The following is a 12126-nucleotide window of genomic DNA, read 5'->3' as shown; positions in this document are numbered from 1 at the left end:
AGAGCCTCTGGGCCATGCCCCACAGTGGCAAAATTGGGCATTGGCCTCATGGAATGATGTAATTTGTAGGCCATGCCCCCTTTCCAACAGACCACGCCCCCAACAGAAAGTTGGGAGGTATGTGACCACAATACTGTAGGAGTATGTCCCGGTGCTGGGACAGCTCCCCTGCTCCCAGCACCAGAGAAGCAGCAGCACAGCCAGAAGGAGACGGAGCTGTGCCCTCCACATGACACAGCTCCCCCCAGCGCAGGGATCAGCTGTCTGATCCCCGTGTTAACAGCCAGGCAGCGTCGGGTGCCCAGGGCCGGGACCAGCATTTGGTCCCTGGCGCTGGACTGGAAGCGGCAGTGGCAGAAGGAGCAGCGTTTCAAATTTGGCACTATTATGGCAGCCAATCAGAAATGCCGGCCCGGCGGTTTGAATTTCACCCTGTCTGGGAGCCAATCACGGCTCCCGAATCGGTGGCCAATAGAAAACGTCCACAGCAAGCCAATCGGCCTTGGCCTTGCCATACTTGGCCCTGCCCCCGGCGTCTAACATCAGATGCCGCCAGGAGGCGGAAGAGGAGAGAAGCAGCCCGTCGGCGGATCACTCCTAAAGAACAGAAGATGGCGCAGACCGCTGGAGAGGCCAGAATTAAGAGAGAGAATCTCCGGCGCATTCTGGAAGAAGAGAAGTGGCGCCCTCTTGCGGCGACGGGTCAGCAGCAGAAGAAAATATGGCATCTGTCCCGGCCTCTCCCAATGTCAGGTAGGCAGCCTCAGTGCCACCTACTCCTACCCTAGACCACCAGGTGTTCGGATACTAAACCTGTGGGCCCTTCTGGCCTGTGGGCACTTTTAGTCGGGCCCCCTCGTTATAAGGACTGGTGACCTTGGGCATTAGGCCCAAGTCACCTTATACTGGTCAGCTAGGCAAGCACTATCCCTGTGGGTGTTATTCAGGCCGCAATGCCTGCAGGTGAGTAAGGGCCCAGTAGTGTGGTCCCCCCATAGCGTAGGGAGTTCCTCGTGGTTGGTTGGTATAGGAGGTGGACAGGTTGTGCGGCTGTCAACTCTCTGCTCCCCAAGTAGGGAACAGGAATATTTAGAGTATGTAAGAGTTGGCTAACTTTAGGGAGGCGTAGTAGGCAGCAGTAAAAAAAGGTGGTTCCGTCTCTTTTCTTGTACCGTAATTCTGATTGTGTATTGTTTTCTGTGCAGGATATCCTTGGTTGTAGTACTGTTAGTTTGTGTCACACCACACACACATAGTTTGAGGGCTATGTGATGTAGTTATCTAGTTGCATGCCACACAGGGGTGGTTTAAGCCTTCGGGGGGGTCCTGGGTCACTTTAGACAGGGTGGCCCCCTCCCACTTGTCATTACTGGCCGCTAAGTGCACGGGAGAATATTACATTGTCAGAACACAGAGTAAAGGAAGTATATACTTGGTCAATGAGTAACTGCAGGGTGGAGAATATATATATATATATATATATATATATATATATATATATATATATAGAAAAAAAGGTGTAGAGGTGCGCTCAAAGGGTGGTTTCACCAGTCCACAATTTGTAAAAAATACAAAATATTTATTTTTTACAATAAGACAGTTTAAAAAAGTACAAGTTTTGAAATCGTTTTGCACTAATTTTCATGGTTCAGTACAGGACTTCAATCACAGGTGTAACATGATCATACGAAAAAACCCTACGCGTTTCGTCCCATAGGGACTTCTTCAGGGGTAGTACACCAAGATCAATAAGCCTTTTAAACCTTGATTAAGTGTATAAATCTAGAAATACACTCTTGGGTGAGTGCTTTAATATATATTACCGTCAGTTCTAGATAACGATGGATAGTGTTCAGAGTCTATCTGCCAGAAGCACAGTCAGCGTGGAGAGAGCTGTGCTTCTGGCAGATAGACTCTGAACACTATCCATCGTTATCTAGAACTGACGGTAACGTGGAAAAGGACATCAGCTGGAGAGGCGTTTATTGCGCCCTAAGTTCTGAAATCGCTGTCTCCCATCGAGTGGAGCAACACAGAATTGGTAGACTAACAGCGGAGACCTTGTCATCATTTAAAGCACTCACCCAAGAGTGTATTTCTAGATTTATACACTTAATCAAGGTTTAAAAGGCTTATTGATCTTGGTGTACTACCCCTGAAGAAGTCCCTATGGGACGAAACGCGTAGGCTTTTTTCGTATGATCATGTTACACCTGTGATTGAAGTCCTGTACTGAACCATGAAAATTAGTGCAAAACGATTTCAAAACTTGTACTTTTTTAAACTGTCTTATTGTAAAAAATAAATATTTTGTATTTTTACAAATTGTGGACTGGTGAAACCACCCTTTGAGCGCACCTCTACACCTTTTTTTCTCCATTCTTTACATCAGACTCCCATTAGCGGCGGGGTCTTTAGAGTAGTGCTGCTCACTCATAAGCGCAGGATCGGGTCACAACCCCCCCCTTTCATATATATATATATATATATATATATATATATATATATATATATATATACACACACACACACACACACACACACACACACACACGAAAAGCCTGTATTTGTCCCTCTGTACATTACTCTTTAGGAAACCTCACAGGCTCATCGCTGCCTCTAATCAAAAACCTTCCCATGACGAGGCCGCTGCTGCTGTCTTCCATGGGCCTGAGAAGCATGTGATGAGCTCCATCAATCAGAGATCAGCAAAAGCTTCTCAGCCTCTGACCTCTTGTGCAAAGTCTCATGGGTCAACTCCCAGTAATGCACTGCCCACTTGTGCAGTCAGTGTGCCTTAGCTCCCAATGTTAAGCACCATTATCATTGTCACATTAACAGATAGGTGAAGCTGCAGCTCTACCCCACTGCCATGCACAAAACAAAAAATACATGCTGACCTCATGTGGCCCTAGATAGACCCCCTGAGCCCCCCCCCCCCCCCATTAATCTGGCCCTGGTGGCACACTAGTGTGCATTAGGCCCTGCACGACATTGTTGTTGTGCCCTGGAAGGGACGTCTTGGTGAAGGTGCAAGTTTAGTGACGGTGAGTGTTATCTTTGTCCATTTGTCTCGGCCTCTCTCCTTCCTTTTTCCTTCAGGGAGTACGTGGACCTTGTATCCCTGTGCAAGGTCAAATCTTCACATAGGAGCGTGCATGCCAATAGGTGACGCTTCAGGTTCTGAGTATGTGTGCCGAGGATGATGCTCCCCGGAGCCCGAAGCTTTCTTTTGTAGAGACATCATGGGACGGAGGGCGCACCGGTCTACATCCAGGAGGAACAGAACTCACCTCTTCTCCTTCCTCCTAGCTGATTGTGTCCGGGTGCCGGAGTTTACCAGGACCGTGGTTCCCCACGGCCTGAAGGTGACAGAGTGCGGCATCAGGTAAGTGGTCAGGATACACCTGCACAGCAGCAGGCACCGCACCGCCACCCCTCTTACACTACTACAGGTGCATACACGCTATACGATAACGTTACCTACCAATATTGTTAACGATTATCCCCTTGAACTGCCCATGTTCCTGTACAAACAATATAGCACCTACACACTTAACGATATCGTTATCAGTCGGCTGCCACATCCAGGAGTACAGCTGTGAAAAACCCAATGTCGACCTTATAACCTGTTGACCTTGTCCCATGTCGAACTTGCAGTATGTTGACCTAATGACTGTTGACCATCTTTAGGTCGACCAACCAACCGGATCCCGTTATAAATGTCCACTTTGGGGGAACAATCAAGCTGCGTATGGTAATGCTTGAGAATTCTTCACGAAGAAATACAGATTTTACAGATGATGAAACCACTGAATAGCCTTCACATGCGTCTCTTGAAAATCATCTCCTTTCTGAAAATGTTTAAACCCAGCCTGTAACATCGCAGGTAGTAGGAGCTGATTGGCTGGTGGTTTATCATTCTCCATTGTATCACTTATCAAGCTTAGTACATCTGGCTCCATTGGAGAGGTCCAGGTATAGTATGAATCCCAACGCGTTTCATCTTAGTAAGAAGACTTCCTCCCATGTAAGTTCCTTACATTATGTTATATTTCCATAATATTTGCATTGTATGTTACAGTCTTCACTTCCTCCTGGCCTATAGGTATAGTCCTCACTGTGGGCCATTACACTTCCTCCTGGCCTATAGGTATAGTCCTCACTGTGGGCCATTACAGACAGCTCTTCCCTATCTACCTACCTATATGCAAAACCAAGGGCCTATTAAGAAATAAGGAACCACTAGCAGGCCTGCAATGCCGTGGCCCAACCACTGGCTGCAGTGCCCCAAGTCTGGCTGGCTCCCTCAGGGATTTAGAGCAAAAATTGCTAGGGATCCAGGTTGCGCAGTTGCATGTCGTGATGTTGGAGGTCACAAAGCGCAGCCACTCACTTGCCTACCCCTGTAGCTGCGCCTGGCCACACCCACTTAATGACTGCTACAGCAGTTCCCGGCATAGCGTCCTGAGGCCAATCCCGGGATTGAGAGATTGCCCCAGGATCTGCCTTCCTAGCTCCCTATTACTCGCTGCTCTGCTAGGTTGAACAAGCGGAGGAGATGCTGTGCGCATGTGCGTTGCATCTGTTCATAGGAGAAAAAGATTAAGCGCCCGCCTAGCATTCCTGGAGCATGCCGGCAACATGAAGAAAACTGGGACTGCTATGCAGCGCTGTGTGCTGAGAAATCTAGAATCGCTCAGCAAAATCTCTACGTGTGTAGGCCCCATTACGCTTTCATGCAGGTTTTGCAATGATAATAATGATTATTTATTTGCACATTGCGTAGCTGTAGTCGCGCCATAGCTTCCCTTATCTCTTACCCAGCACGGCGTACCAGGCACTGACCTTCATCCGCACAGAACATTGAGTCATTCTAGTCCCCATTATACAGAGTGATTAGCCCAATATTTTGGCTACAGATCACTATCAGGCTGACGTAAGGCGGGCCTCTTCTGGCCTACACATCCTAATAGGTGCACTACAATAACCACATCCATATTACCCCCCGAATAACGATGCCTGTTTGTAACACCCTTCCACTGTGCTTAGACATGAGGGGAAAAAAATATTCTGATTTTGCCTAAAAAAATGTGCCAAGGCGTGTGCAGCCCTGGGTGTACCTGAAACCGCAATCTCACATTGCCCCTTTTCCCTTTAAAATGCAAGTTCGGCTGCTGTATGGGATGCCGGCTGAACTCTGACATTGTTTTAAAGGGGCAATAATTTAAAAGGCACGGTCTTCCCTTGTAAGTGATCGCCCTTTTTGAAAAACGACCCGACTGGTATCCAGCACGGGCGCCAAACACGGGCACACAACATCGAGGCTCTATATCTGAAAGTACCTTTGCTAAATATTCTCCTTCAAACTATTGTTTCCCCTCTAAAAACATCTACGGAGGACAGGCAAGTATGGCAACCAGTCACTCATAGCCTGACATGTGATGACAGGGGAGGAGGTGAGAGGATTTGTAGGGCAGACAGAGCTCAGAGGAGTGTTCCAAAGCCTCTCTGCTAACTGCATCATTTGGTCGCCATGGCAATCACATGATCCCTGTGCAGAATTACATATAATTAAGTTTGCTGAAGAAACAAAACCAAGGAAGAATATTACCAACATTCTTCTTATAAACCAGTGGTTCGCAACCTCGGCCCTCAGGGACCCCCAACAGTGCACGTTTTTCAGGTCTCCACACAATCACAGGTGAAATTAGCTCCACCTGTGATCTTTTAAAATGTGCCAGTGAGTAATTAGTGCACCTGTGTATCTGTGAGGTGACCTGGTCTTCCACTCTACTCACTCACTCGGTCCTGTCCCCCTAAGTGGCATTACAGTGACAACAGCAATGGGGGAGAGGTGTTTCATTATTTTGCTATGGGGCCCATAGTTCTAGTTAAACCCCGCAGATGTAGCATTGAGACTTGCACATCGCACACTCAGTAAGGAACCTACATCAGAGTACGGACTCCAAGGTAAGCAATTAAGCATCTGTCACTCCCATTCTGCAATACTCCCATAAGACAATACATCTCCGTCTGCCAAAACTGCCAGCCCATCTCCGAGACGATGCGCTTCAGTCGCTGCTGCTCTTCTGTGCGCACACATCAGGGGACCATGCACTGAGTGACTTTTCAGCTACTTAGGGGGTGTAATAAAGTTTCTAAAAAGAAAGAGGTGATGTTGCCCATAGCAACAGGTTCTATCATTTTCTAGGATGCATTTAGGGCAGTTAACACACAGGCTTGTTAGCAGCAGCGTCTACTAAAGACAATCAGAGCAAAGTATCTCTGCTGATATAATGTGGGTATCACTTCTGCATCCCATATACTAAGTTGCCATATACAGCTGATGCATGGGGTGAGCGGAAGACCTCCCATTATTCTTAATTGGCAACTTCCTGCTACAGTTGTGAAACTGTAAGTTACATTTTGATGAATCAATTGTGGTTTATTTGGAAATCTTTTCATAGTAACATCTGTACTAGGTTTAGAGAAGCTGTAATCTGTGGAAAGAGCATCATTTCTCATCACAACCACCAACAACGCACCGAGGGATAAGCTTACTGTGCCGCATCTTTCATAGCCGCCATATTATTGGTCGATGGATTTAAAGGGGCAATATTAAATGCAAAACCCAACATCTTTGTTTGGAATTGGCCCTTTAAATCCACCAGACAAATACACAGCGGCTTTGTACAGTAATTCATTTAACCCCGAATGTTACTAGATATAATGTATTCTTTGTTGAAGGCAGAATTAGTGTGGAGTGTAAGGAATCCTTTATGTTCCCGTCTGGATTAGTGTCAGTCCGTGGGAACACTACTCTGTGACGCATCGCATTATGGAAAGGAATCAATTTGATACAGGGAGACCATAGTATAGGATAAGAGTAGCTATGGGTGTAATTGTGCCCTTCATCACCTGGTTTATCATATTCCAGGGAATAAGCCACGATGCAGGATGGGGAGCTGCACAGTTAAATTTGGGCCATAGATTTCTGTTTAGGTCATTTGTCATGTCAACATCAGACTGGCACACGGATGAAATGCTAACAAAACTGCACAATGACGTCAGTTATCTGGGGATACAGTCCGTTGGCCGCAGCAAATACGCTTCCCTTACCCCTAACCCCCGCCCCCCCCTTGCAGCCTAATCTTATCCCTCTGGTTATTCTCTAAGCTCCTCTACTGTAGCCTTACCCTTGCACTGGTGCCTAATGTTAACCGTAACCTATTCCTTACCTCCTCTCATGCAGCCTAACCCCAACCTCCCATAGCCTGACCCTAACCCCCCTCCCCCAGCCTAACCCTAACCTCCCCTCCCCCAGCCTAACCCTAACCTCCCCTCCCCCAGCCTAATCCTAACCTCCCCTCCTACAGCCTAACCCTAACCTCCCCTCCTACAGCCAAACCCTAATCGTAACCTCCCCTCTCACAGCCTAACCCTAACCACCTCTCCTGTTGCCCAAGTCCCCCTCCCACAGCCTAACCCTAACCTCCTATTACTTTACCCTGCCCCACTGGTGCTTAACTGTACCCTCCTCTCCTGTAGCCTAGACCTAATCTCAGCAGAGTGACACAATTGTGTCTGGATTCCATACGAGTAGACATCTAGGTGACAGTGCGCCCAATGGCCATAGTGGCATGAATCAGATAGAACACCCATTTTGTTACCACTGCTTGAACAAGGCAGCTCCTATGAGCACTGAGTATTTGTCATCAGAATGAGGAACAGAATATGTCATGTTTCAGCAATGTGCAAACAATAAAGAATTACACTGTTACAACCACTTCTGTTTCGTCATCAGGTTCCGCTTTTGTCTGGGCTCAACTCAATAAGGGAAATGCAACAGCCAAGAAGATGCAATTCTGCCCCATATTTTAAAATCATTGCCGCTTTAAAAAACAGCAAACAGACACGCCAGAAGTGTGGCTGTACCCGCATCTCGCTGCGATTACATTTCCCTCATTTTGCTCCTTGTGAACCCGGTGCCCGTTGATAGAATGACCTTTGTCTGTGCAGCTGCCTATCAGCTACTATACCTAGAAGTACTGATGCACTGGCCAACGCCGCCGTAGGGAGCACAGGAGCTTACAGCATGAGTACACGTGACGTATTGCTAGTTTTGCATTGTTTGGAGCAAGCCAAGGTCCCATGGTTATTCCGTGAAAGTTTACAGAAAATGAATAATGCATCAGTGACAAAGGCAGGATTTCTGGAGGGGAATTTCCACATGTCGTCCACAATGTCCCACTCTGCAAAACATTGGAGCAAGTGCAGGAGTCTGGGGGAAGTGGTAGAAGAACCCAGTAACCACCCTGAACATTAATGTACACATTGGTCTGTTTATACACTGGATACTGTATGGAATACAGCAGGGGTGGGGAACATTTTTTGTGCCAAGGGCCATTTGTATGGGGAAAATCCTTCGGGGGCCATATGTAAAAATTTCTCTTACAAATTGTCCTGCTGCAGCCGTCCCGCGCACCGGCGGCTGCCGCTGAATAGGAACGAGTCTCTGGCTGCTGTTGATTAACAGTCATCTCGCGAGAATTCCCCTGTACTTGACTCCCGGCAAAGCCACCGGGCGTGCTACTCAGACCGCAACCTCTGTCCCGTGGGCCTTATATGGCCCCCGTAGCCGGTGTGTGTGTTATTCAGCGGCAGAGCAAGGGACGGCTGCCGCAGGCCAATTTGTAAGTGGATTTTTTTTTTCTATATGGCCCCCGAAGCATCCCCCCCCCCCCATTTCAAACGGCCCTTGGCCCCAAAAAAGGTTCCCCACCCCTGGTCTACAGTATGGGCTGTATCACACATTTACCTAATATAAATAAGTACTCAGGAAAAGGTTAAACATCCCATAAAAAAAAATACATACATAATAGAACCAGTACTGCACTTTCTAAGCTCACATTTGCTTACCTCATAGCAAGAGTCCTGTCTCTTCTTCTTGGTAGCTGCTCTCTGGCCCAGTGCACTGATTGAGGACTTGAGATAGACACAGAGCAAACTTGGTAGAAGAAGCTGCTACCACTGGGCCTGTGCAGCAGTAATTGTTACATATACTATTGTTGGCAGAATTTGATCCAATTGTCAAGAAGGGGGTTTCCAGGCAACTGGAAACCCCTGTGTTGTCCTATAACATTACATGTATTTTACTTTAGATATTGGTCTAAGTTGTTGGGTTTGAATACAAGAAATGCCACAAGGTGTTGGTATATTAGTTAGACTTGTATATTCCTTTAGCGCTCAGGAATAGAAAAATGCACCAAGTAAAGGAAGCTGCCGGAACGGCGTCATTCCGAGGGAAGACGGACACATGACTTGCTGGAGAAGTTACAGGCGAATCGCTGTAATTCATGGGTCCTCAAACTGCGGCCCTCCAGATGTTGTGAAACTACAAATCCCAGCATGCCTTGCCACAGTTTTGCTATAAGGGAGTGTTAAAACTGTGGCAAGGCATGCTGGGATTTGTAGTTTCACAACATCTGGAGGGCCGCAGTTTGAGGACCCATGCTGTAATTGATCAGGGATGTTAGGAAGCAGAACAGAGGTCATAGGAAAATGAATAAAGTACTGTACGAGACATTGATGAGGCTGCTATTTCTCAGGAGCCCTAATTTTACAGAAAACAGTCAACAATTTTGACATTTCCCTGTCTTGTCAAGATTAGGCCAAACCAGTGCACCCCCTCTAGAAGGGAATGCGTGGTGGGCCTATTTGGCGCAAAGTGAATATAGGCGTATGTGAACACATCTGTTACGCCAGCAAACTCCACCATATAAAATTGGAGTGGGTTGACGATCTAACCCCTTATATAGATTCAGAGCCAAACAAGAAACCGATGTGAAAGCTGGAATACGGTCACCACCATCAGAGCACAGTGACCGTGCTCCCGCCAGTACGTGGGTGGCTGCGGTCATTAACAGCTGTAAAGCCGACAGCGAATCCCACACGGGCGCGTACTGCAATAACACGAAGACCATATGCAAGACAACCATAAAGCAGATGTCCTGTAATAGTCCAGCAGTCTACTATGTGGTCATAGGCCTGCTATACATTATACTACTGTGTAACCACCCTCTACTCGCTTAGTACAACGCAGTGCCGGGTAAAATGTTCTGGTCACATATTACACAATGAGAAATGTTGTTATTAGTGTGGAGACACACACACACACACACACAGTGACAGCTATGCTGTGTAATCCCCGACAACTGACGTAAACAGCGACAGCCTACAAGCGGCGTGTCAGGACTGGCGAGAGCCCGGCCCGCTGGTGTGAGTCACCACAGGGCTGTAGGCACAATGGGTGGGTACGGATGCATGCATGTGTATGCCATGAGGTTTATAGAGTAGTCAGAACTGGCAGAAGAAAAGACATGAGCTCCTTCCTGTGTGTGGACAGTAACTGATGACTCATTCTAGTCTATTCTTATAATCCACATAGAACATCCTGATGCACACAGAGCAGGTTCCGTATACAGGCCGGCTCCTCTCGGCCATCATCCTGCTGCATACAGAGCAGGTTCCGTAAACAGGCCAGCTCCTCCCGGCCATCATCCTGCTGCACACTGAGCAGGTTCTGTATACTGACCGGCTCCTCCCGACCATCATCCTGCTGCACACAGAGCAGGTTCCGTACGCAGGCCGGCACCTTCCAGCCATCATCCTGCTGCACACAGAGCAGGGTCCGTACGTAGGCCGGCTCCACCCAACCATCATCCTGCTACACACAGAGCAGGTTCCGTACGCAGGCCGGCTCCTCCCAGCCATCATCCTGCTACACACAGAGCAGGGTCCGTACGTAGGCCGGCTCCACCCAGCCATCATCCTGCTGCATACAGAGCAGGGTCCGTACGTAGGCCGGCTCCACCCAGCCATCATCCTGCTGCACACAGAGCAGGTTCCGTACGCAGGCCGGCTCCTCTCGGCCATCATCCTGCTACACACAGAGCAGGTTCCGTATACTGGCCGGCTCCACCCAGCCATCATCCTGCTACACACAGAGCAGGTTCCGTACGCAGGCCAGCTCCTCCCGGCCATCATCCTGCTACACACACAGTGCCGGTTCCGTACACAGGCCGGCTCCTCCCGGCCATCATCCTGCTGCACACAGAGCAGGTTCCGTACACAGGCCGGCTCCTCCCGGCCATCATCCTGCTACACACAGAGCAGGGTCCGTACGCAGGCCAGCTCCTCCCGGCCATCATCCTGCTGCACACAGAGCAGGTTCCGTACGCAGGCCAACTCCTCCAGGCCATCATCCTGCTGCACACAGAGCAGGTTCCGTACGCTGGCCGGCTCCTCCAAGCCATCATCCTGCTGCACACAGAGCAGGGTCCATACGTAGGCCGGCTCCACCCAGCCATCATCCTGCTACACACAGAGCAGGTTCCGTACGCAGGCCGGCTCCTCTCGGCCATCATCCTGCTGCACACAGAGCAGGTTCCGTACGCAGGCCGGCTCCTCTCGGCCATCATCCTGCAACACACAGAGCAGGTTTCGTACACAGGCCAGCTCCTTCCGGCCATCATCCTGCTGCACACAAAGCAGGTTCCGTACGCAGCCTGGCTCCTCCCGGCCATCATCCTGCTGTACACAGAGCAGGTTCCGTACACAGGTCGGCTCCTCCCAGCCATCATCCTGCTGTACACAGAGCAGGTTCCGTACACAGGCCGGCTCCTCCCGGCCATCATCCTGCTGTACACAGAGCAGGTTCCGTACACAGGTCGGCTCCTCCCAGCCATCATCCTGCTGTACACAGAGCAGGTTCCGTACGCAGCCTGGCTCCTCCTGGCCATCATCCTGCTGTACACAGAGCAGGTTCCGTACGCAGCCTGGCTCCTCCCCGCACAAGAAGACAATCCTGCTGCTGTACAGAGTATATACTGTCCATGTGTGGACCCGCTTGACTATATTTCAGCTGTGAAACAGGCGCGCACACGCACTCTCACACACACGCAGGGCTGGCCGGGGTAAGAATCAGCAGTGACCATCATCCATAGGGCGACGTGATAATGAGCCCCAATGTGAACACCAATGACAGAGCTGATCCCCCTGTGATAAACCAGTCCCTTAAATCGCAGTAAGTATATAACAATGGGTGATTGAGACAAATACAGC

The sequence above is a fragment of the Crinia signifera genome, chromosome 8 (assembly GCF_055691185.1).
Source record: "Crinia signifera chromosome 8, ASM5569118v1, whole genome shotgun sequence".
NCBI lineage: Eukaryota > Metazoa > Chordata > Amphibia > Anura > Myobatrachidae > Crinia > Crinia signifera.
The sequence above is the reverse complement of the archived record's forward strand: the minus strand, read 5'-3'. Positions refer to the sequence as shown.